General features: G+C 46.8%; 1 long non-coding RNA gene across 1 annotated transcript; it reads left to right on the forward strand.

Annotated features, from left to right (window-relative positions):
• Positions 1–2,174: 2,174 nt before the first annotated feature.
• On the forward strand, positions 2,175–12,781 carry LOC127484885 (uncharacterized). The gene is made up of 3 exons (XR_007912080.2): positions 2,175–2,353; positions 6,389–6,460; positions 12,210–12,781. It is a non-coding gene; the product is annotated as an uncharacterized lncRNA (long non-coding RNA).
• The last annotated feature ends 12,759 nt before the right edge of the window (positions 12,782–25,540 follow it).

A 25,540-nucleotide genomic window follows, 5' to 3' on the forward strand; every position in this document is an offset into this window, starting at 1 on the left:
TGATTTGCAAAATGCTTCTGCTTATATTGAGTTTCCTAACAGCTCTGTGAAATGGAGCGAAGATGAACCTTTCACTGTGCATACTGTGGCGCAGGGAGCTTAAGCAAGTGCCAGAGAGCATAATGTTAGGCAATGTCAAAGAGCTGAGGCCAAGAGCATCCAATAACAAGGGCAGTGCTGTCTCCTTGCTGTGACCCTGTCAACACAGTCGCTGGCAAGAAAGAAGTTCAGATCCCAGGAAGTTCATTCAGCTTTAGGGCCTTTAAAACTTCATACAGGTACTTTTTCCAAGATATTTTCCAAGTAATACCTAATTGGGGGAATTGAGGTGGGCCACAGATTTTAGAAAGCAACTGCATTGCAAGAGACCATACAATTTGAGCCTCCACATGTTCATCCTTAATATGGAAATAGTAACAGTGTCATTTTATAGAGGATTAAACTTAAGGATTAAAGGAAGCAATGTATATAACATGCATACAGTGAGTGCTCTATAAGTGTCAACTGTTACGTGTTACAAAGGCAACTGAGAAAATCTTCTGGAAAACTTTGCCTTCACATTGATCATGAACCCAGCTATGGGATATTTATGACTTTGCAAGAAGTAAAATGACCTGGGTTCCACAGGATGGTTGTCCCAGTTTTAACAGGTACCATATAGTTAAGAGTGGTTGTTCACCTCTCTCCACCACCACCTTGTCTGACACACGAAAATCTTTGTGTGGAAGAGAAAAGCTGCATTCCATCAGCTCTGCACCACCAGACGATAAGGTACTGGTTAAACCTCTGGTTAGCTCAAGCTCCGGTTACAGCAGTAGAGTGGTGTCTGAGCTGATTGGCCAAGCTGGCTGGCTGTGGTAAAAGCTACTCAGGAATATAGAAGGTGGTGCCATCTGAGGCTGAATTGGTTAACTGTCATCTCATTTCTAAATATAATTATTGCACATTGTGCTTTGGATAAATAGTGAAACATGACAAGACCTGGGATCTTCCCTAAGTGGCTAAGTCCCTGATGAGTCTGACTTCCGGGGATGTAGTTTGTAAGTAAGGTCATCAGTGGGATGGCAGGAGAGGCAGAATGCTGAATAAAATGATAGTGAACTTCTGCCACCTCTTGAAACTGCTGTGGCTCCTTGTTGCTTACTGAAAACTCTGGACTCCATTAGAGGGCAGGAACCAAGGCAGCTACCTCTCCCTCACTGTCTCTGTGTCTCTGGACATCTGTTCTATTCTCCAGAGTGGTGTCCTAGGCTCGCTCAGGGTTCCTACTTCCCTGCCTACTACTTCTGCTTGCACGTGATGTTGACAATAGCCATCTCCTACCACATGCTTGTTACAGTCTTTGTGCCTCTTAATTCATATTTTTAAAGGAGAGCCACTTACTCAGTGGCTTGGGAGGCCCTCAGTCGCTTGTTTACCTTGATCACTCAGCTGTGATGGAGTAGTCTGCTTTTGCTGCAATCCCCAAGGGCTTTATCGAGGTCTGTAGGTGGAGATGGGTCACCTAGACACGGGCCTGCACTGCCTGGCTTCCCACCGAATAGAGATTAATTTGCCCTTTTAAGCAAACTAGCACATTCAGGGGGACTATGCTAGTTTCCTAAGGCTCTACAACAAAACACCAAAACAGGTGGCTTCAAACAACAGGAATTTACTTCCCCACAGTTCTGGAGCCTAAAAGTCCCAGATGAAGCTGCCAGCCAGGCTGTGCTCTCTCTGCAGCCTCTAGGGGAGGACCCTTGCTGGCCTTTTTCCAGCCAGCAGCTGCTGCCATCCTCAACATGCCTTGGCTTGCAGTCATTCTGGTCTCTATCTCTTCCATGGCATTCTTCCTGTACACCGTTCATGTGCCCAAATTTTCCTTGTCCAGCAAGGACAACAAACACCGCATTAGAGGCCCACATATCTAGTACGAACTCAATTTGCTGATTTCTGCAAAAATCGTATTTCCAAATAAAAGTCCCAGCCACAGGTGCCAGGGGTTAGGACTTGCACTTATCTTGTGGGGAGACACAATGCAACCCAAGCAGCAGAAGGTAAGGGCTGTAAGAATTCTGCTCATTGTGATGATGCATCTAGTGGCAAGGAGAAAAGAGCAGTTCCAAAGTGGGAGGAGAGAGCTATACGCTCACAGTCATTCTGGAACTAGAGGGAGAGGACAGGGTGGGATAATGAGGGACTTTGCACAGCCAGGAGAACGTGAAGGAAGCTGCTAGACTAGAGAAGTAGAAAACGAAAGTGTCAGGGAGTGGGAGAACACAGGCTTGACTTATTTCCAGGTTTGGTCGAAGAGCCCCTGGTGGAGTCTCAGGAATGCAGAGCAAACTCCCCTTGGCTCCTAGGGCAGTGCCTGGTAAGTAACAGGGAGTCAGGGAGAGGAAGGAAGAGGATTGGATTGGGTGTCCCCTCTCGTGAAAGCCTCCTGTGATTCCCGGGCTGTGTTGTCCTGTCTACCCCATGGCGTTCTTGCTGTAGCATGGCACGTGTCTTGCTGTAGCAGGGCTCTCTGTTCCCTCACCTGCCTCTGCCTCTAGTCTGTGATTGAGTGAAGCGACCTTTCTGTTCATTGCAATGTCCCCAGAGCCTTCACACGGTAAACACTCAATAAATGCTTGTTGTGGGAAGGATTTTCAAGAACTCATCCTAAGATCACAGTTGGGGAGAAAGAGCTGTCAGTTGGAGATTAACCCAGGGCCCAGTGGCTCCTAATTCCAGTGAGTCACATGACTCACTTTCAGATTCCACACATGTCCTACTCCCCTTAGGGGTGCCTCAGGAACAGCATAGCTCACTTGTCCCCTGTGTTGTGGGCCTTGGGAGGGAGTGTGGAGGGAGCCCATGACACAGGTACCCGCGCCAGCCAGTTCAGGAGTGCAAGTGCCTCCAGGCTGCGGAGGCCTCACATAACCTCACGAGGAACAGCTCTCGGGCCTGGCCTGTCCCCAGGGTGGGGCAGACCAGAAAGAAGAATCCAGACACTGTGTTGCTGGGTGACCTGAATACAAGGCACCAGAGGCCAGGCCTCCAGCTGTGATGGGAGCGCAGCCACGCCACAGGCCCACAGAGGACCCGAGGCAAGAGCCTGCCTTTCCCTGGCATGGCTTCTGGGAGCCAAAGCAATGGAGGTATGTGGGACAGTGAAAGGCTTGCTAGGCCAGGAGTCAGGGCTTTATAAGGCTCACTGCTGGCTGCGTAGCCTGTGGCAAGACGGAGGACTCCCCTAGGTCTTAGTTTCCTCATCTGAAATATGGGGCTTTGGACACAGCACACCTGAGTAGAGGTTTGGGAGACGGGCACAGAAGCACCCCAGTGGCATTCCTCCTATGTCACAGATGAAGAAGGGAGTCCTCAGTTGCAAAGCCACGTTGGTTGGATCCCAGTCCCAGACATCTTTGTGGTCCCACATAGGAGACTGTCAGCCTGCTAAACAGGCCGACTCCTGTCTCAGGAATGGAGGAGTGGCTCCTCATTCCTACCTCAGTGCAGAACTGGGGATGATGGACCAAGAGTGGTCAGAGGGAGACGGTAGGAGCCACCTCCGGGAAGCCTCCCAGGGCCCAGGAACCCTGCCCTCTTATCAGACCTCACTTCCTGCCCCATCCGGGTCCTTTCCTTCAGTCTGAAGCACAATATTAAAATCAACAAGGATATTTTCAACCATGCGTAGTCATGTTAAATGGATAAAAATGCAATTATTTTTAAAAAGATAAACATGAAACTAAAAACTCTGGAAAAATCTGAGGCAGTTTAAAAGACTTAAAGATGCATAAAAGTTTGCCTAACATCCCTGTGACATGCCCTTATTATCATTGCATGACTTTTTAAACTAATGTGTCATTATGATTTACTTTTTGCTCAATTTATCATCTAGTGTTAACCCCGAATCTTGGATCAGACTTGCAAGGATTCTAACTTCAATGAATGGTGTGGGCAGAAAGTAAGAAGTCATATGGCTGGCACCATGGCTCACTAGGCTAATCCTCTGCCTGCAGCTCTGGCACTCCGGGTTCTAGTCCCTGTTGGGGCACTGGATTCTGTCCTGGTTGCTCCTCTTCAAATCCAGCTCTCTGCTGTGGCCCAGGAAGGCAGTGGAGAAAGTAAGAAGTCATTTCATCGTCATAGGATCTGTACAAGTTCTACTCAGTCTGTTGCCTGAGTCAGGGTTCTCCTACTTTCCCACAACCCATAAAAGCTGCTGACACTATCTCCCCACAGCATTGGGATACTCACTGCCCTCTGTCCTCTCATTATGTTAAGCAGAACTCTACTTCACTACAAATTTATAGTTAGTCCTATTTCTGGCTACTGAGGTCACAGACATTCCTGTGCCTGCTACATGGCAGCCTGTTAGAAACTTGAAGGAATGATGACACCCTTAAATGCTGTCCTTCCAACCATTCCTCAACTGGCATGGAGACAAAGTGGGGAAAATCTTGCAGCTGGGGCTGGTGTGGCCTGGCCAGGGGGAAGACGGAGAGGGGGCTTGGAACCAAAAAGAGAAGGGGGCCGAAGAGGATTCTATAAAATGGGGATGAGAACGTTGACCTCACAGTGGCCAGCATTATGAGGAACCAGTTATATAGTGTGTGTGAATGAGCTTTGTGGAAACAGCGATCCTCTGTGCTCCCAGAACAGGTGATGCATCACCATATTGCATTATAGCCATTTTTCCAATGTGCCTGCTTCCCCCTGAAGACTGCAAGTACACTGTGATGGGAAAAGTGTTGTTTTTGTCAGCCCAACTCCTGTCTTCCATTGAGAAGTCCCTGTTTCTCATCTCTAGTGGTTCAGGTGGCACTATCATTATCAATGTCAATAGCAGATCCCTGTGTGAGCCATGGAACTGAGGCTATGAGCCAGTCCTGACCCAACAGGTGCTCTATCCCTTTGTCCACAGGGAGGGGCATGTGGTCAAGCAGGTCTAGTTACATTCCTTCAGTGTAATTTATGGATGTTAGGAAGTTTCTTTATTTTGAATTATGAGTCTAAAAATACAAGCTTGGGGCCACGGTTTATTTGTTTAACAAGTATTTGTTGAGGGTCTAAATATCAGTCAAGGTTGGTAGGGTATATTCATACGAACATACACCTCTCTAGATGTTTTAAACAAAAGGACTTCAGCATGGGAAAGTGGTAACACAGTGTTAGAAGGGATAAAAGAGCAAAATATGGACTTGGAGTTGACCTAGAGCTTAGTAACTGCTGGAAGACGCTGCCATCATGAGGCTGGGGGAACAAGAGTGGAGGCAGTTTTACTGGGTCCAGAACTAGGGAGGAGGGTAGGCTGGGGCTGGTACTTTGAGCCACCGAGGTTTTCCAAATGTGACTGATTGTAAGACTGTGGTGGAGCTGGAGAGCTGCTTAGGTTCTGAAGAAGTAGCTCCATCTACGGGTGCTGGAAGTGCCAAAAATAAATAAATGAAAAGCCTCGTTTGCTTCCATGCAGGCAGGAAGGATGCTTTCAGAAGCATGAATCAGGAAATAAGGCTCTTCTCTCATCCGGTCCTCCAAATTCTCACCAATACTTTATTGGCTGAATCTAGCTTCTAGCACACTGACTTGACTTGTCCTACAGGTTTTGGATTTGCTAGCCCCAACAATTGCATAAGCCATTATTTAACATCTATCTATCTAACTAGCTAGCTATCATCTATCTATCTATCTATCTATCCATCCATCCATCCTATTGTGTCTCTGGAGAACCCTGACTAATACAGGGAAGAAGAATTAGAGCAAGGATGTGATTTCAGACAGAGTCTGGCCATGGGGAGTTCTGGGGTGTAAGGTGGGATGTAAGAATGTGCCCTGATATGAGGCGAAGCAGTTGAACTTTGCACATCTGCATCAGTCAGTTTGCAAAGCAATTCTCCAGAGGTGGTTTTGAGTGTGAGTTACACACATATTCTAAATGTCAGGAACTTCCATTTTTTTTATTCTAATTTTTGGGGCCATGGCCTTTTAATTCCAGATGGTCACAGATACTCCTGGGAAGAATAATAAGAATAAAGCATGATTCCTTTCTCATCCACTGAGAAATCATAAGATGTTTCTTTAACGAGAAAACTGGCTATGGGTCTTGAGGGATATGGGCTTGGTTTAAGAACTTAGGAGGTTGATTTTAGGTTTCAGGTTGGCTAATTTACCATGGGAGCTTAAAAAAAAAAGAGTGCTTGGCTTCTTTGAAATTTACCTACTGGATGTACCGTGACTAGCTCTACTCCAACCCAGTTCTCCCATTTACACCCCCACATCCCTGCCCTTCAGAACTCCGGGTAAATGCCGCGTCCTCTGCAAACTTCCCTATTCTCTCAGGAAGTTCCCTGTTCTCCCTTAGGGACATCATTATGATGTTATTGCATTATCCCATAATGAATTATTTGTTTTGTAGGTGACCAACCATCCCAATTTTCCTGGGACTGAAGGGTCCATGGGATGCTAGACTTGCAGTGCTAAAACCAAGGTGAGTTGGTCACCCTACTTTTCCTTATCCCCACTGACAGCGAGTCCTTGATGATACGGGACCTCATCCTACTCAACCTAATTGTTTGTCCTCACACGGTTTTTTCACAAGCCTGTTTTTTAAAACAATGGTGAAAGTTAAGAAGTAACACTTTCTTTTCTGCACTCAAGTTAAGAGCTCATTAAGGTAGACACACTCAAAAGTGAGACCCATAAAGATAGAAATGCCAGCTTTATGAGTGATGAAAACTGGTAATCGAGCAGGGGCCTAGGTCTTCCAGCCAATGAACTTCTAATACTTTACTCTTTAATTTAAATTTATTTTTTAAAAGATTTATTTATTTATTTATTTGAAAGGCAGAATTACAGAGAGGCAGAGAGAGAGAGAGAGAGAGAGAGAGAGAGATCTCCCATCCGCTGGTTCACTTCCCAGAGGACCACAACAGCTGGAGCTGGGCTGATCTGAAGCCAGGAGCCAGGAGCTTCTTCTAGGTCTCCCACATGGGTGCAGGGGCCCAAGGACTTGGGCCATCTTCTACTGCTTTCCCAGGCCACAGCAGAGAGCTGGATCAGAAGTGGAGCAGCCGGGACTCAAACCAGCACCCATATGAGATGCTGGCACTGCAGGTGGCAGCTTTACTGGCTACACCACAGTGCCAGCCCCTACTTTACTCTCTAATTAGAAACTTTTCCAATCACAATTTTCAGTGACCTTGAACCATTGCAAGCATGTAAGTGTCTGAGCACAAGAAATGGATCAAAAGGAATGCTGCTCATAGGCAGGCAGATTCCAAACAGAAGACTCAGTGGCTGAGCAGGGTGTGCAGCCTTGTCCCTCAAGCTCTTTTATTAGACAAGTCTCTCACCTTTTCTTTGAGATGAGAGGAGGAAGTGGTGAGGGGAAAGCAGAGAGTAGAGAGAAGTGTTAGCTAAACCCCTCTCCTAAAGAACATACAAACTGGGCCGTTGTTGTGGCTCATCGGGTTAAAGCCCCAGCCTGCAGCACTGCCATCCCATCTGGGCGCCAGATCAAGTCTCGGCTGCCCCACTGCCAATCCAGCTCCCTGCTGATATGCCTGGAAAAGCAGTAGAGGATGGCCCCAAGTCCCTGGGCCCCTGCACCCACTTGGGAAACCTAGAAGATCCTGGCTCCTGACTTTGGATAGGCTCAGCTCTTATGGTTGTGGCCATTTGGGGAGTGAGCCAGTAGATGGAAGATTGATTGATTGATCAGTCGATCGATCTATCTATTTATTTATCTCTACCTCTTTTTGTAACTCTGCCTTTCAAATTAACAAAATAAATCTTTTTAAAAAAAGAACACATGGATCCATGAGGAAGAAAGAATTGGTTGAGTGAATAAATGAATGAATCAATCAATATTGCTGATGCTGCTTGTTTTTCTGTTTACTATTTGATCATTTGTTGAGAAGTCTGGAACTGCTCCAGGGTAGACTGTTCACTATAACCATCAACACTGTGCTGACAAGTGCTCTGAGGACAATGGACAACCGCCTCACCATAGTGATCACTTGCTGAGATACTCCCAGCTGCTGTCTGACTGCTTGAGAACCTTACTAAGCAGTGGCTCAGAGCCTTCCTGACAAGGACTTCCTCAGCCATGCTTCCCCAGGACTTACCAGAGTGATCGTCATTTTCAGGACTCTTCAGCTACTGAAGTAGATCATTCCATCTCAGAAACAGAGTACCCACCCACTTGCTGGATAAAAGCTGCATTTGCTTAGGATGGAAGAGTTTGATCTTATTGTTATGGTGATGAAGGTGTGTGAAGCTAGAGCTCAGGTGAGGTTCCTTTAAGACAACAGTGATTTGAGATTATGTTAGGTCAGAGAGGACCTACTGAAGTGCTGTTCATTTGTCAATAGTGCCCCCAACCTACCTTAAACCTTGTTTCCTAAGGGTAATCAGTAAGGCATACTCTACATGGCACTAACCTTTGAAACAGCCAAGTGTGCAGTGGCTGGGTTCTCAGTCCCACTCAATGCACGCCTGTTACAGACTAACTTGATTAAACAAGAGCACCTAGCAGGCAGTGTGCTACATGGGGGAGACAGAGGCCTGGGAGTAAGGCTTCTGCCACGCACTGATGAACTCTAGACCACTGACCTTAGGGATCCTCATCTGTGAAACAAGGTGAGGAGCGGTGTGGTAAAGCTCTCCTGAAACTTCTTCCAGCCAAAGAGAGCACCAAGAACCACTGGCCATCAAGGACCTGTAGCCTGGTGGAAACCTTTGCGGAAGCTCTTTTGGCAATGGCTTTTCTGCTAGCTCCGTGCCTTCTGTGTCTCCTTGCGGGAGGTGTTTTCTCCTGAGTATGGCGTGTGTGGAATATTAAAAAAAAAAATGGTGCATTCACTCACAGTTTAATATTTGCATTGTGATTATCTATGACAGCTATGTTCTGAATCCTCAGATATTAACATTCTAAGCCTCTCCAAGTCATATTTCATATAGCCTCTCCAACACACATCCATCCACGACTAAGATTTCATTATTAAGACTTTCATTTCTCATAATGGATTTTCCTTTCTAACTCAGGCTCCACAGGTAACGAGCTGAGATTACATGATTTATTGTTAGCAGTTTGCTGGCCTTGGACTATTTGACGTGTGTGCTAATTTTATGGCACATTGAACTTCTGCTTCCTTACCAGAGGAGAAAAAAATTACAGCTGAAACACCTCCAAAACAAAAATAAAAAATAACCTCTTGCAAGTTATGGAGGCAAAGCCTTCCTCTTAGAATGAAAGGTTTGTGTTTGTTCAAAAGACTGTTATCCTATCCATGGGATATTGAAAATGGACTAAAGGAAACAGCAGATTATGTACAGGTAGAAAATGGAGCAAACTGATTAAATTTTAATTAGTATCCAGTAGGGTAAATATCTTTGTGTAATAAATATCTGAATACAGTCTTACTAAGCATTAGATTCTGTTTAAAGCATATTTACTTATAAGAGGTCTTTCCTATTGGCAATGGAATGGAAATACATATGTGTTGTGTGTGTGTGTGTGTGTGTGTGCACATGTGTGCTACAGAGTTCAGAAAGATTGGGAAGAGAAGGGAAATAATACTTAGTGGGTATATCAATTTCATGTAACTGTCATAACAAATTACCACAGAGTTGTTTCCTTAAAACCACAGAAATTCCTTCTGTCACAGTTCCAGGGGCCAAAAGTCTGAAATCAGTATCCCTGGGCCAAGGTCAAGGTATCAGCAAGGCTGCATGCCTTCCAAAGCTGCTTGGGGGGTGTCGCTCCCCCTCTTCGCAGAGGAACGACACAGGACCCTGCACTGTTCTTTTGTCTGCTCGGCCCTTCCCGGGTTTGCTGCTGGTCCTTCCCGGGTTGGCTGCTGTCCCTTCCACCTCCGTGGAAGGGTGGTTCCCCCTGCCACTTTCCCCACTTCCGCGGGGGAGCGGCACACCGCCGGCCAGCTCTCTTGGGGGCTGCTCAGATGTTCCTCAGGTGTTCCTGGTGCATGTTGTCTCTCTCCTCCTTTATAGACCTCTTCCACCAATCCCAACTCTGCTACCCACACGCCGAGTACGCTGCTCTCCTCCAATCAGGAGCAGGATCAGCTCCTGCAGGTTACTGGTCGAACTGGAGGCAGCTGTGTAGAAGCTGTTTACTCCTCTCCCAGCGCCATATTGTGGGAGAGCAGATGCATAGAATAAGTCTTAATTCCAGTAACTTAGTCTTCCGAGTTGCTCCCCACAGCGGGGAATCCATTCCTCATCTCTCCCAATCTAGGGATGGCTGTCCTTGGCTTGTGGAAACGCCTCCAAGCCTCTGTCTACTTCACCTTCTGCCTGGGCAGAATCCCTCTGTCTTTCCTAAGTGTATATGCGATTGCATTAGGGCTCCCTTGCGCAATTCAGGAACCCCCCCCCCAACCTCAACATCCCTAATTTAGTCAAGTGTGCAAAAACCCATTCACTTTCTTTTGCCATATAAGGTACTTTAATGCTCACAGATTCCAAGATCAAGACATAGATAATTTTTGGTGGACCGTTTCTCAGTCTACTCCTTGGAGCATTTACTTTGCACTATTTTCTGACCTGTATCTAAAAACCTGTGCTACTCTCATAAGCCTTCTATGGGGAACATGCTGGAAGAAAGGGCTCTGGGTGGGAATCACCAAAGTTGAGTTCCTGAACTCACCAGTATGTGGGCCACCGCCCTCATTTTCATGACCAGGGAGACCTCACTAGTTGAACAAAACACTGACTTTTGCTTAACCCCTGGACTTGAGCTTAGAATCCTCAAAACAGTGCTCCAGGAAGTCAATATGAATTAAAACCTCTTTGATTTCCCTCTTCTGATTTCTCAATTTCCTCAACTGTAAAATGGGAATACTCCAGTATATCTACCTCTTAAAGACATCACGGGTGAGAAACCATTTATAAACACTAAATCAGGAGACTAAAAAACATGTTATATCTTCAACAAGAACCATGGGAGGTTGTGGAAGATCCCTGCAGAGGAAAGTGGAGGGTCCTTAGTGCAAGGAGACTGTGAAGTCAGATGCAGGGGGAGTTTGGGTCCTAGATGGTCATTCCTCCCTTTATTCATCTAATAAGATAGCACAAGCAAACACAGGCTAAGCATTCAATAAGGATAGCTTTAAAATGACATCACTAATCATGCAAACTCTACACAAGTGTCATGCCTCGCTGTCCAGCCTTCTGGTATATTTTGATCTAATGTCAGGGTTATATTCTTGCCAAGCATCCAGGCATCCTCAACCCTGTTCAAATTATATCAGTCCTCAAGAACTAATGACAGGACATCCCTCTAGGAAGTCTTCCCTGATGTGATGAGAAGTGCTCCTCCCTAACTCTAAACTCCAGTGTCACTTCACATTTGCATTTCAAGGTTCCCTTAGGATAGCAACAGGGACAACTCCTTCCCTGTCACTACATATTTCATGGATTCTTGTCAAAAGGACTTTATTTGAGTACTGTAACCCCCTGCCAAGACTGCTAAAAGTCTCCTCTTTCTTTTCCTTCCTGCCTTTGGAATCAGAAAGACATCCCTCCATGTTGCAGTGACCTAAAATTACTCCAGCTGGGTTGCTTTCACTGGGATCTTGTTCTAGGCTTGGCTCTGCTATGGACCAGCTACGTGGTCTTGACATGCTCTTAGACTCAGATCCTTCTTCTATAAAATGAAAAGCAGCTACAACACTTGGCCTCCCTGCCTCTCAGGGTTATAGGCAATGGCTGAAAACAGTGACTGTTGCACACAGACTAGTTCAAACCCCAGCTCATTCACCATTAATCTGTATGACCTTGAGGAGGTTGCTCAACCTCACTGACTTAGTTTTTTCACCCGTAAAACAGGAATGCTAATACCTACCCTCTAGGACTTTTACTAGGGGTAACACATGTATAATGCCTAGCACAGAGCCTCATGTCAAAGTTGTTATTTTAAAGGAACTGATTTAGTTGAAAGAGATGGCGTTGTCAAACAGGAGGCCTACATAGCTAAGCAGGAGACATGTGGCTGAGACCAGACAGGGAACCCAGGAGTGGGCATGTGTGGAAGTTTAGACACTTGACCTAGGAATGGAGGGAGAGGTGTCTTACAGTTTGAAGTTCTAGATCAGATTGTGTTAGAGTAACCATAATGGTAACATATATGATGGAATTATTCTGGATATTTGCATACAGCCTTTCACTTAACTTCTCAGCAACACTATTGGTCAGGTATTATCTCCCTTTTACAGGTGAAGCAAAAGATGTTCAGAGAGACCAGATGACTTGGCCAAGTTCACATAAAGATCAGGGCTTTAAATCCAGGTATGTCTGTTGTTATAACCCTTGCTCTTGACTACAGGGTACAAAACCATGGGTAAGGTTTATAGTGGCCTGCTGGGCACAGCTAGAGAAAGCCTGGAAGAAACAGCAGAGATCACTTCCTCAATTTCTGGTTGTTGAGTGACAGCATTCACTTTCAAGTGACAGGGTTAGAGAACATAAAGGATGGATGAGACTGGGGGTTATTGGCTTATTGGAGGCCATCACAGAACAGGTGTCCAACACTCGGATTTTTTCTGCCCCTGGCAGAATAACAACAGTGCAACCAGTACCGTGTTGGGGCCAAGTCACATTCTACCATCAGGCAGAGAATAGACATCATGGTGTCCCATAGGATAGTCCCATGGTGTGCTTGTTAGAAGCATGACCCCTTAGGTATTTAGTGAGGCAGTTAAGATGCCACTTGCCACATTCACATCACGTATCAGAGTGCCTGAGTTCAAGTCCAAATTCATTTCTGATTCCAGCTCTCTGCTGATGCACACCCTAGAAGGCCACAGATGATGGCTCAAGTAGTTGGGTCCCTGCCCACCATGTGGGAGACCCAGACTGAGTTCCTGGCTCCTGGCTATTTGGGTAGTGAACCAACAAATGAAAGATCTCTCTCTGTCTCTCTCTTTTTTTATTTGACAGATAGAGTTAGACAGTGAGAGAGACAGAGAGAAAGGTCTTCCCTCCGTTGGTTCACCCCCCAAATGGCCACTATGGCTGGCACTGCACTGATCTGAAGCCAGGATCCAGGTACTTCTTCCTGGTCTCCCATGCGGGTGCAGGGCCCAAGCACTTGGGCCATTCTCCACTGCCTTCCTGGGCCACAGCAGAGAGTTGGACTGGAAGAGGAGCAACTGGGACTAGAACCTGGTGCCTATAATATGGGATGCTGGCACCGCAGGTGGAGGATTAACCAAGTGAGCCACAGCGCCGGCCCCCTCTCTCTTTTGTCCCCTATATTTTGAATAAAATAAAAATGAATGAACTAAAAATGATACCATGGCTATTTTTGAGCAAGAGATGAAATACAAAGTGAAGTTATTCCATTCTATCTGGAATTAGCAAGCAGAATCTCGTTGAGAATAAAAACATCCAGATGTCTCATATTATAAGTTAAAAGCCAGCCACTCTCCACTCCTACAATCGAAAAGAATTAGGCAAACAGAACCTGAAGCATCTCCTATCATGCCACCACTACCTCCAAATGTGGGCAAGACAAGAAGAGGCCTGGCATTGAAGACAGGGCTGGCTTTTGGAGAGAACATTACTTGAAAAGAGATGTCATGACCTTTGCTCACTTCCTGGTGAGGAGGTAGACAGGAGTCCTCACTGTTTCCCCTCTCTGCAGCAGTGGTAGAGAGCCCCCATGTATTGGTTGAGAATACATTTGGATGCAAGTTACCAAAAATATGGCTCCAAGTACCTGGAGCTGGTGACTAGTGTGTTGGTTTGTAGCGGTGTGAAGTTTCAACCAAGCCATCAGGAACCCAGACTCTTTCTTTTTGTTCCACAGTCTCATGTGTTGGTTTTCATTTTTTAGCTTGTCATTTAATGATGTCAAAAAAATAAGGGGAAAGGGTAAGCCTTGGTGACATGGCATCTTATCTCTGCTCCCTGCATACACTTTATGTTTTATTGGCCAGACTGGGTCACTTTCCTGTTCTTGGACCAATGATTGACCAAGAGGGATGGAGGTACTATGATTGGCTTTGAGAAATCAAGACTCATCCCTTAGAGTGGGGGCAAGGACCTACCCTTAGGAAGAAAGGGAGGCGGAAGGGCTGTTTGGCAGGCAATGGAGAATATATATGCCCTACTTCAAAAGACTCAACAGAAACATTTTTTTTTTTTGTCAACAAAAAGGAAAGAATGACATACCATTCACTGGCTGAGCACTTGCCAGGATCCTGTCTTGTTTACCTGCCCCGTTGTTATCAGATTTGGAAAAGATACTGGGGAGAGCTAGAGAGAGCCAGGCAGAAAGGGCACAGGTCACTTCCTCAATTTCTGGTTGTTGAGTGACAGCATTCACTTTCAAGGGACTTAGGGTTAGAGACCAAAAAGGATAGATGAGACTGGGGGTTATTGGCTTATTGGGGACCATCACTGATGTAGCCAAGAACCAGTTAGCATTCAGAGACTGCAGTTTGAATTGAGAGTGTATGGTCAAAAAGTTACAGTTTGTGGAAGACAATGCAATTTTTAGTTTCCACCTTTGGACTAACTTCTCTGTGTCCTACAGTCCTACTTTCACATAGTTTACTTCATTGTCTTTCCAACATGGTTGTAACCACCGTCTTGTCCACATAGCGCCTTGCATACTAGTGAGTTATTTTCTCCCTCTTTCCTCCATACTTCACCTCAGTCGCCAGTGTTTCTGGACTCAGTCTGATAGCAGTCCAGAGGATGGGCTGTGTGGCTGCCAAGCACAAAGCAGAGACCCCAACTGTGGTGCACGTGTGGACTTGTTCCTAGAAGCTGGATGGAACCCAGGTTATAAGCACAGAAGGCCCAAGTTAGCTCCGTTCTCACACAAAGGCAGCAATTCCCTAGTAGGAGCAAGGCTGGAACATGTCTAGTTGTAGTGCGAGGCAGACTGAGATAAATGTTCCAACAGAGGATAACATTCTCTTGTAGATAAAGCAGTGGAGGCCAGAAAGGTTAGCTGACTCACCTGAAGGTCATACAACCTGTGAGCGTCAGAGCCACTTCTCGAGTCTAGGTCTGCTGAGGTCCCATCCTCGGTTCCTTCCACCACGTAAGAGCAGTGAGACAGCAGGAAAGGAAGAAGCATTCTCCCAGCCCTCTTTCTCCTCCACCAGCATTTGCTGTCTCTGATGGATTTACCTTTGATTTACCTGATGGATTTGCTGTGTGGCACAGTTCGGTACCACTGTTTGCCCTCTCTGAGGGAACCTCAATTTACCCTTAAAATCTTTTCCTCCTAAGACATCGATGAGGAGAGGAGTATCTGTGGGGTGAAAAGGAAAATTTAGGGGTTACATTACTGGAGGTATTTAAAGTGGTATACATTTTCTGATGAGTTGTTAGCAATGTATATGAAAAAATCTTAATAATATACATATCTGTCGCTCCCCCTCTTCGTGGAGGAACGACACAGGACCCTGCGCTGTTCTTTCGTCTGCTCGGCCCTCCCCGGGTTTGCTGCTGGTTCTTCCCGGGTTGGCTACTATCCCTTCCACCTCCGTGGAAGGGCAGTTCCCCCTGGCCGCATTCCCCACTTCCGCAGGGGAGCGGCACCCCGCCGGCCAGTTCTCTCGGGGGCTGCACGGGTTCCCTTAGATGTTCCCCATAGATGTTCCCGGTGCATGCCGTCTCTCTCCTCCTTTATAGTCCTCCTCCGCCAATCCCAACTCGGCTGAGTACGCTGCTCTCCAATCAGGAGCAAGTCCTACAGTTAATTGGTTGAACTGGAGGCAGCTGTGCGGAAGCTGTTTACTTCTCTCCCAGCGCCATATTGTGGGAGAGCAGATGCATAGAATGAGTCCTAATTCGAGCAACTTAGTCTAGTCCGGATTGCTCCCCACAGATCCCCCTTTCTTTTTATTTTTTGGCGTTGATACGCGCCTGTCTTCGGTGTCCCGCAGCACACACTCTGCTGTACTTGCTAGAGTTGCCACAGGCTCTTACAAGTCCTATCAATCAGGAAAACCGAATCCGGGTCCTCTCTTCGCCATTGTGAGGAGGTTTTTAGGCGCTGATGCATGCCTGTGTTCGGTGCCCTGCAGCGCATGCTCTGCTCTGCCCGCAGGGGCTTACAAAACCTATCAGGCAAACCGAATCCAAGCCTTCTCATTGCCTTATTGTGGGGGAGACTTATTAGTGTTGGTTCGTGCCTATCTTCGGTGACCTGCAGCTCATACTCTGGTCGAGCTTTGCTGGCGCTTACCGCCTTAAATCAGGCAGACCGAATCCAAGCCTCCTAATTGTTGCATTGTGGGGAAGCTTTACTGATGTTAATTCGTGCCTGTCTTCGGTGACCTGCGGCTAGCCGCCCAGGTGCTCATCGCCTCACTAATTGGGCAGACCGAATCCAAGCCTTCTAATTGGCATGTTGAGGGGAGGCCTTATTTTTCTCTATTTCTCTATCTCCGGGCATTCCTATTTCTCCCATTTTACTTCTATCTTCCAGCATTCCTATTTCTCTCACTTTGCTTCTAAAACTTCTGTTTCTCTTATCCCCGCAGCTTCCCGGCACCTCGCCACTTCAGCCCGCGCCTCATCTGCGCGGCTTCCCGGCTTTGCGCGGTCCGCGGTCTCCACGCTTAACCCTTTCGCGTCTGAACCACGGCCTACGCCAGCGTTCCCTATCTATTCACGCCCCGTGCTCTCTCTGCACGCGGCGGCTTCCGCGAGTAACACAGCGTAGCTTGCGTCTCCGCCACTAGGATTCAATCTAAGTTCCCCGGGCTAGCCTGGCGAATTCAACCCAGCGTACGTCTCCGCCCCACGGTTTGGCTTCCCGTCCTTTGCTCCCCGGGCTAATCAGACGGATCCCAACCTGGCTTGCGTCTCAGCTTCTGGTTTTAACTTTTCGCCCCCTATTCCGGGCTAACTTGAGAATCCCAAAGTGGCTTTCGTTTCCGCCTTGGCCTGCCCCCCGCGGCTTCAATTTCCCTAACATTTTTCTCTACCCGGTATGTTTCCCCAAGCTTTCCTCCAACGATATTCCTCCCTCATTTCTCCTGGCCTCTCCCCACAGTCCGCGTCCGAGTCTGTTTGTTCTAGCTTTCACTTTCGCTTTCGACCTTAGAGATTTCTCCCAGCTTCCCCCCGTAGTCCGAATCCGAGTCTATGCCTAGGCTTTCAATAGCTTCTTCCGGCTCCTTTTTCGTCCGGCTTTTCCCTAGGCTGTTTGCTAGTCTCTCTCTCCGATAATTTCCCTAGGCTGTTTGCTAGTTTCTCTCTCCGATATTTTCCCAGTTCTTCCCGTTTCTTCCCTCCTAAGTTTCATATCCGTCCTAGGTTTCCTATCCGAGTCACGGCACCATTATGTCGCTCCCCCTCTTCGTGGAGGAACGACACAGGACCCTGCGCTGTTCTTTCGTCTGCTCGGCCCTCCCCGGGTTTGCTGCTGGTTCTTCCCGGGTTGGCTACTATCCCTTCCACCTCCGTGGAAGGGCAGTTCCCCCTGGCCGCATTCCCCACTTCCGCAGGGGAGCGGCACCCCGCCGGCCAGTTCTCTCGGGGGCTGCACGGGTTCCCTTAGATGTTCCCCATAGATGTTCCCGGTGCATGCCGTCTCTCTCCTCCTTTATAGTCCTCCTCCGCCAATCCCAACTCGGCTGAGTACGCTGCTCTCCAATCAGGAGCAAGTCCTACAGTTAATTGGTTGAACTGGAGGCAGCTGTGCGGAAGCTGTTTACTTCTCTCCCAGCGCCATATTGTGGGAGAGCAGATGCATAGAATGAGTCCTAATTCGAGCAACTTAGTCTAGTCCGGATTGCTCCCCACAATATCCTTTAGTGTACCAATTATGCTGCTAAAAACTTATCCTGAGGAAATTAGTAAGCATATAAAAATACAGACAATTACAAAAAATACAATAATATCTAACAAGTGTATGTAAGGAACTAGGTAAAGACAGTATGTTCATGCAATGGAATATTATATAATCCTTCAAAGCGATAAGGCCAGGTCTTTATTTATTATATAAATAAATACCATGATAAACAAAAAGTGGGCTGTATTTACAGAGCAATCCTATCTTTTGTAAATAAGTTATATCTGGATGTGTGTGTTTGTATACAATGTAAACTCTCCTAACTGACTTCCAGCCATGCTGTTGACTCACTAGGTGAGTCAACCCTCCCCCTTCTGGGAAGCCTCAGGGGTTGAGGCCTGGGCCTGCTGAGGGTTCCGGATGCAGGGCTGTGTAACTTTGGAGCCACCCACTTCTGTTCCCATCAGACAGTCTGTGTACTTAGCAGGAGTTTTCTTTATGCCAGTTTCCTTGTTTTTAAAATTTCATAAGCACTATATAAATTGAGAAAAAGACTGAAAAACAAAAATAATTATGAAAACCAAGTCAAATAATTTGAAGAATTCAACAGCTATTATATTATGAGAAGGTTAGGTGGGTATAAAAAATGAAGGAATCAAAAATTCTAGATTCTCCTCTCAGAATGTTTCACAAATAATTTTAAGTTCTCTTTCTTCTTCAAAGAAGCCAAAATGCAAAGTAGGAACCAAAATATTATGATGTCTTCTTAAGAAAGACAAAGGTGTATTACCAGAGAAATTGCAGGGTTCTTGTCTTCGCGCAAGAAAGAATTCAGGCGTGAGACAGAGAGTAGTGGGAGGTAAAATAGCAAGGTTTATTAGGGAAGGGACATCATCCGTAAGGATGGATGGGCACCTCTCCAGACAGGACCCGAGAGGTAGTGCACAGTGGCTCGGACTGGGGGGTCGGGGAGAGTGAGGTTACATGGTTGAGTGGAGAGATTATACCTGGCCAGACCAGGTGGGCGGCTCAGCAGAGAGGCAGAGGGCTGAGCACACAGTCCAGTTGAGGCAGGGGGTTTTTAAGGAGATGGGTCTTGCTTCCCCACCTCTGCTCCTCTTGGAACAAAGGGCTTTTTGGATGTAAATAGAAAAACTTCTATCTGAGTTTTCCCCGAAGGTATCAGACAGGAGGAAGCCTAGCTGGCGCCATACTGAGTTTAGAGGAAGGGTGAGCAAGACCCCTGGAGAATGGGGATCCCGAGCAGGGTGTTTGAAGTGCAGATACTGGACTGCACCTGGGAGATTGTGGAAGATTTGTCAGGCAGAAGGGGTGGGGACCTCCACCTGGCAGGTTATCAGGTAGAAGGGGGCAGGGAAGGATGCGAATACCGCCGGGCTGCCCCTGAAACATTGTCAGGATGACTTTGAGATGCAGATACATATGCTGGACATAGATGTCTTCTCTTTAGGCCTTTATGTCACACACACATAAGCTCATAACTGACTTCCTACCTAACAGGTGAACCCTTTGGCAGATTAACAGTCACATAAAAAACTACATTAAAACACTGATGTATTTTAAGTTAGAATAAAGGACTTAAAAATTAGACTTTTATTATAATCATTTCTTATTTCAACTAAACTTTTTGCTTGCCCCATTAAATACTGGTCTCCAGGCCGGCGCCGCGGCTCAATAGCTAATCCTCCGCCTTGCGGCGCCGGCACACCGGGTTCTAGTTCCGGTTGGGGCGCTGGATTCTGTCCCGGTTGCCCCTCTTCCAGGCCAGCTCTCTGCTGTGGCCAGGGAGTGCAGTGGAGGATGGCCCAAGTGCTTGGGCCCTGCACCCCATGGGAGACCAGGATAAGTACCTGCTCCTGCCATCAGATCTGCGCGGTGTGCCAGCCGCAGCACGCCAGCCGCGGCGGGCATTGGAGGGTGAACCAACGGCAAAAGGAAGACCTTTCTCTCTGTCTCTCTCTCTCACTGTCCACTCTGCCTGTCAAAAAAAAAATACTTGTCTCCATACAATCAGATATTATATAGGTGTAGAAAAAAGGAAAGATATATCTAGAAGGACAGAGGGATATTACAGTGTACTTTTGTATATTAAAAATAGAAAAATAAGAAGGTTTGTTATTTTAATAACCAGAAAACACCACAAAACCATCACAATTTTGAGAAAGGAAAAGGGAAAGAGAAATACAACATTTAGGATTAAGAGAACAATGTGAGCCGGCGCTGTGGCTCACTAGGCTAATCCTCCACCTTGCGGTGCTGGCACACCAGGTTCTAGTCCCGGTCAGGGCACTGGATTCTCTGCCCCTCTTCCAGGCCAGCTCTCGGCTGTGGCCCGGGAGTGCAGTGGAGGATGGCCCAAGTGCTTGGGCCCTGCACCCCATGGGAGACCAGGATAAGTACCTGGCTCCTGCCATCGGATCAGCGCAGTGCGCCGGCCGCGGCGGCCATTGGAGGGTAAACCAACGGCAAAGGAAGAAGACCTGTCTCTCTGTCTCTCACTGTCCACTCTGCCTATCAAAAAAAAAAAAAAAAAAAAAAAGAGAGAGAGAACAATGTGCTAGTGCTTCTGGGGCTTCCAGAAGACCTGTGCCTGCCCTGATGGCTTGCACTGTTTGAGTGATTTCATTATACAACCACATCCTGATACTGACAAAGGGTTTGGCTCCTTGATCCTGCCCCATCCCTGAGGGTCAGGTGACGTCAGCATGCAGACATCTCAACACAGTTAATTACCATGGGGAAGAGAATATGGACATTCCCAGGTGACAACACAAGCTGAGGTGACATGCATCAGCCAGATCACAATCAGAACAAAGAGGGGGAGGGGACAGGTCTGGAGACATCAGGTTGTTATCATTTTGTGAAGGTTGGAACAAGGTGGCAGAGATCTTCATTTTTAATAAACATGATTCTCTTTCTACAGAAAATTTAATATAGTTGTCCCCTCTTGATTTAATTATAAAACTATTGGTTGAAAATCAAATTTCAACTGTAATAAATAATTCTAAAATTCTAGCCAAATTGTTGGAAGTCTTGCATAAAAACCCAAATGGAAAAATATCAGTTCTTCCTTCAACCCTTTCCGTGATACTTTTGTTTCAGTGCCAGAGAGATTGGAACAACCTGACAGGAACAACGAAACAATAAAAAGCAAAAACCTTGACAGAGTCAAAATCTTATCCTTGGAAATAAGATCACTAGTTGTTTGAAGACATTCTGCAGAAACAGAGTTAGCAGCAGCTCAAAGATGAAAGTGGGCTGTTGGCTAGGGGCCACGTGATAGTTAAAAAAGTCTAAAGGTAGCAGGGGCCACAACTCGGGATCGATCTTCATCACTTCCCAGGTGCAACCTTGGTCAGCTCACTTTCTAAGCTAAACTGTAAATATCATAAAGGCAGGCACCATTTGTTCATGTCTGTATTTCCAGGTACAGTGCTCAGTAGACACAGACAATTAGTAGATGAATAAGTGACCCAGCTGAAGGCACTTAGCACAAGCTAGATGTTCAATATGTGTCAGGTTCCTGTGCCTCCCCACTCTCAGTCCACTTTTTAAGAAAAGTAACTTACTTGGCAGGAAACAGCCAGCACTCCCACCCTCTGGATCACTCCTCCCCACTGCACCCCACCCCAGATGCCTGCAAAGGACAAACCAGGAAGTGGGAGCCTGGAACTTAATGCGGGTCTCCCACACAGGTGTAAGGGATCTAATTACTTGAGCCATCGCTGCTACCTCCCAGGGTGTGCATTAGCGGGAAGCTGGAGTAGGAGGGGAGCTGAGTAAGGAACTGAGGCACACAGATGTAGTGTGGGTGTAAGAAGAGGTCTAAACCTGTGTGTTGAACGTCTACTCCCAGTATAGAGAAACCTCGCGTATTCATCACCCAGTTACCCACAGTGGTGGCATCTTGTATGTGTATAGGGCATCACCCACTGATTGACAGAGTAAAATCTCACTCGTCTCTCAATGTGCCCATTTGTTTGGTATGTCTTTACATATGCAAGGATGTGTAGATTGCTGTAACTACCACCACAACAGAACCCTCAGTCATCGTGAAGCAGCTCCCTAGTGCTGCCCTTATAAAGTCACCCCTTCTCCCCCCCACCCCACCCCGGCAATCACTTACATCTTCTCTCTGTCAATAATTTTTCATTCCCAGAAATTAATTTTATAAGTGGATTCGCTTTTTTGTTTAAAGATTTATTTATTTGAAAAGCAGAGTTACAGAGAGGCAGAGGCAGAGAGAGACAGAGAGAGAGAGAGAGAGAAAGAGAGAGAGAGGTCTTCCATCTGCTGGTTCACTCCCCAGATGGCCGCAACGGCTGGAGCTGTGCCAATCCAAAGCCAGGAGCCAGGAGATTCCTCCAGGTCTCCCACATGGGTGCAGGGGCCCAAGGACTTGGGCCATCCGCCACTGCTTTCCCAGGCCATAGCAGAGATCTGGATCAGAAGTGGAGCAGCCGGGACTTGAACCAGTGCCCACATGGAATACTGGCACTGCAGAAGGCAGCTTTACCTGCTATGCCACAGCACAGACCCCAGTAGGTTCATTTTGTATCTATCTAACTTTTTTTTTCATTTTTAGGGTCTCTCTAAATTATTTTGTGCATCAATAATTAATTTCTTTTTATTGCTGGATAGTACTCCATGGTAGGGATGTTAGGAAACTGGCGCAGTTTTAGCCAGGTGTCCGCATGGCCCAGCTACCTGAGCCAGGCTCCACCCCCATCCTAATGGGATTCGCTGCTCCTGCTTCCCTGCCCGCCCTCGGGTAAAGTTTTAAAAGGGCCTATTCCTGAACAGGAGCTCTCTTGGATCTCCTCTCCTGCCCTCTTGGTTCCTCTCTCTAGCCTCCTCCTCTGGTCTCTTGGTTCTTCTCTCTTGGCTCGCTCTCTCTTGGCTCCTCTCATCTCTCTTCTCTCTCTTCTCTCCTTGCTAGCTCCTCTCCTCTCTGTTTCTCTCTTATACTCTCTTTCTCTCTCTTTCCCTTTGCCGCCCCTTCACTCCGGTCTGTTGGGTGTTCCCCAATAAGCCCTTTCCCTTACTCCGGTGTTTGGTGTGTCTTGTGATGGCTAAAATTAATATATAACAAGGGATGTATCTCAATTTGTTTAACTTTCATCCACAGAAGGACTCTCAGGTTCTGTTCAGTTTGGGCTGTTACAGACAAAACAGCTACGACGATGTGTCTACAAGATTTTGTGTAAACATAAGTTTTCATTTCTCTGACTTCAGTGCCTAGCATTGTGCTTGATGGCTCACATGGTAAATATATCTTTTACTTTTAAAGAAATTGACAGGTAATTCTCCAAAGTGAATGTCCCACTTTACATGCCCACAAAGAACATTTGCAAGACCCAGTTTCTCTGTGTCCCTGCCAGCATTTACTTCATCAGGATTTTTATTTTGGCATTCTAATAGGTGTGTAGGGGCTGGTGCTCTGACATAAAGCTGCCGCCTGCAGTGCTGGCATCCCATATGGGCGCTGGTTCAGGTCCTGGCTGCTCTACTTCCGATCTAGCTCTCTGCTGTGGCCTGGGAGAGCAGTAGAGATGGCCCAAGTCCTTGGGCCCCTGCACCTGCATGGGAGACCTGGAAGAGGCTCCTGGCTTGTGGTTTCATATGGGCACAGCTCCAGCTGTTGCAACCATCTGGGGAGTGAACCAGCGGATGGAGGACCTCTCTCTCTCTTCCTCGCTCTCTCTCTCTCTGCCTCTGCCTCTCTGTAACTCTGCCTTTCAAATAAATAAATAAATCTTTTTAAAAATATAGGTGTATAATGATATCTCTGTAATTTGCATTTCCCTAATAATTAGTTAATGCTGAACATTTTTTTCATCTTCTGCCATTTTTAGAGACATATGCAATTTTTTGGTTCACTTTCAAGTGGAAATTTTGCTGAGTTTTTAGTGTTTTTTTTTTTATTTGGAAAGCAAGTCCTTTTTCAGATATGTAATTTGCACATATTGTCTCTCAACTGATTCTTTTCACTTAATCATCTTAAGTGTGTTTTTCACAGAATACAAGTTTCTAATTATAATGAAGTAGAATTCATTTTATTTCCTTTTTGGATTGTCCTTTTGGTACCATGCTTAAAAGCTCTTCTCTCTCTCTCTCTCTCTCTCTCTCTCTTTTGACAGGCAGAATGGACCATGAGAGAGAGAGACAGAGAGAAAGGTCTTCCTTTACCATTGGTTCATCCCCCAATGGCCGCTGTGGCCGGTGCGCCGGCGCACCGCCCTGATCCAAAGCCAGGAGCCAGGAGCTTCTCCTGGTCTCCCATGTGGGTACAGGGGCCCAAGCACTTGGGCCATCCTCCACTGCCTTCCCGGGCCACAGCAGAGAGCTGGACTGGAAGAGGAGCAACCGGGACAGAATCCGGCGCCCCAACCGGGACTAGAACCCGGAGTGCTGGCACCGCAGGTGGAGGATTAGCCTATTGAGCTGCAGCGCCAGCCAAAAGCTCATCTCTTAACTTTGGATTGCAAACATCTTCTCTTTTGTTCTCTTCCATGAGAGTCGTAGCTTTACACTTTACATTGAAATCTCTGATCTATTTTTAGTTCATATACAAGGTGTGACAGGCAGGTCATCCTTCTTTTTATTGGTTACTAATTTTCTGTCCATTTGATCCTGCCAATTAGACAAGAACACAAGGTTCTGCAAGAGTTGCAGAAGGAAGAACATACACAGGGAGGCAGGATGTCTACAGAGCCCCCTGCATAAAATTAATTACCCGCCCATGTGTATCTAGAATGAGCTTGATGCTATAGAAACAAAACAGACCAGTGAGTCTTTCTTCTGTTGTCATGTTATGCAACCAAATACTGTCCATACTGGATCCTGAGGAAATTCTTGCCGCCCCTTGCATCACACACTGGAGCGACATTCTGTTTGAAGTGGAAAGTGAACACTGGAAATCCCTATGATACATGATAACTTATCATTAAGGGTAGGAAAAGGTGTGGCTTACAGAATCATGGTCCCAGAGGTAGAAGGGGTCCAAAGCAGACATCTCTCTCACAGCCTCTTTGCAAAGCACAATCTTCCATTCGACAGATATGTGTTGAGTAGGTTCTACTTGTCAGGAACGAGGCAATGAAGATGAAAGGCGAAAACAGCCCTGGTCCCTGCCCTCTAGCAGGGGAGGGGTGCTGGAGTTCAGATAATTATATGGACATGCACAACACTGTGTGCCAGAAGCTAGAGATAGGATGCTGGAGGGATACCTGCTAGGGACGCCTCACCCAGACTTGGGGAATCCAGGGGTGCGTCCTGAAAGGTTTGACACTGAGTCTGAGACCTAACAGAGCAGAAAGCTGGGCAGAGTGGAGTAGGTGGGCTGGGGCAGTGTAAGGAAACAAGAATCTCCCAGCTGAGGGAAAGGAAGCAGGGCATGAAGAAGGCTAGAGGTGAGCATGAGTGTGGTAGGGAGTGGAATCTAAAGTAGCCAGCATTGCTGGTGGGTAAGGTGCTAAGAGAAAATATAAGAGATGAGGCTGGTTGGGTTATGACATGAAGGACTTTGAATGCTACACCAAGGAATTCATCTATTTCGTGGGGATACCATGTATGGATCCATTTCCAGACCCTAAGTAGAAATACAAGAGGTCCAGAGGCCAGCACTGCGGTACAGTGGGTTAAGCTGCCCTCTGCAGTGCCAATGTCCCATATGGACACCGGTTTGAGTCCCAGCTGCTCTGCTTCTGATGCAGTTCTCTGCTACTGCACTTGGGAAATCAGCAGAAGATGGCCCAAGTCCTT

Source organism: Oryctolagus cuniculus, chromosome 1 (assembly GCF_964237555.1).
Source record: "Oryctolagus cuniculus chromosome 1, mOryCun1.1, whole genome shotgun sequence".
In the NCBI taxonomy this organism is placed as follows: Eukaryota; Metazoa; Chordata; class Mammalia; order Lagomorpha; family Leporidae; genus Oryctolagus; species Oryctolagus cuniculus.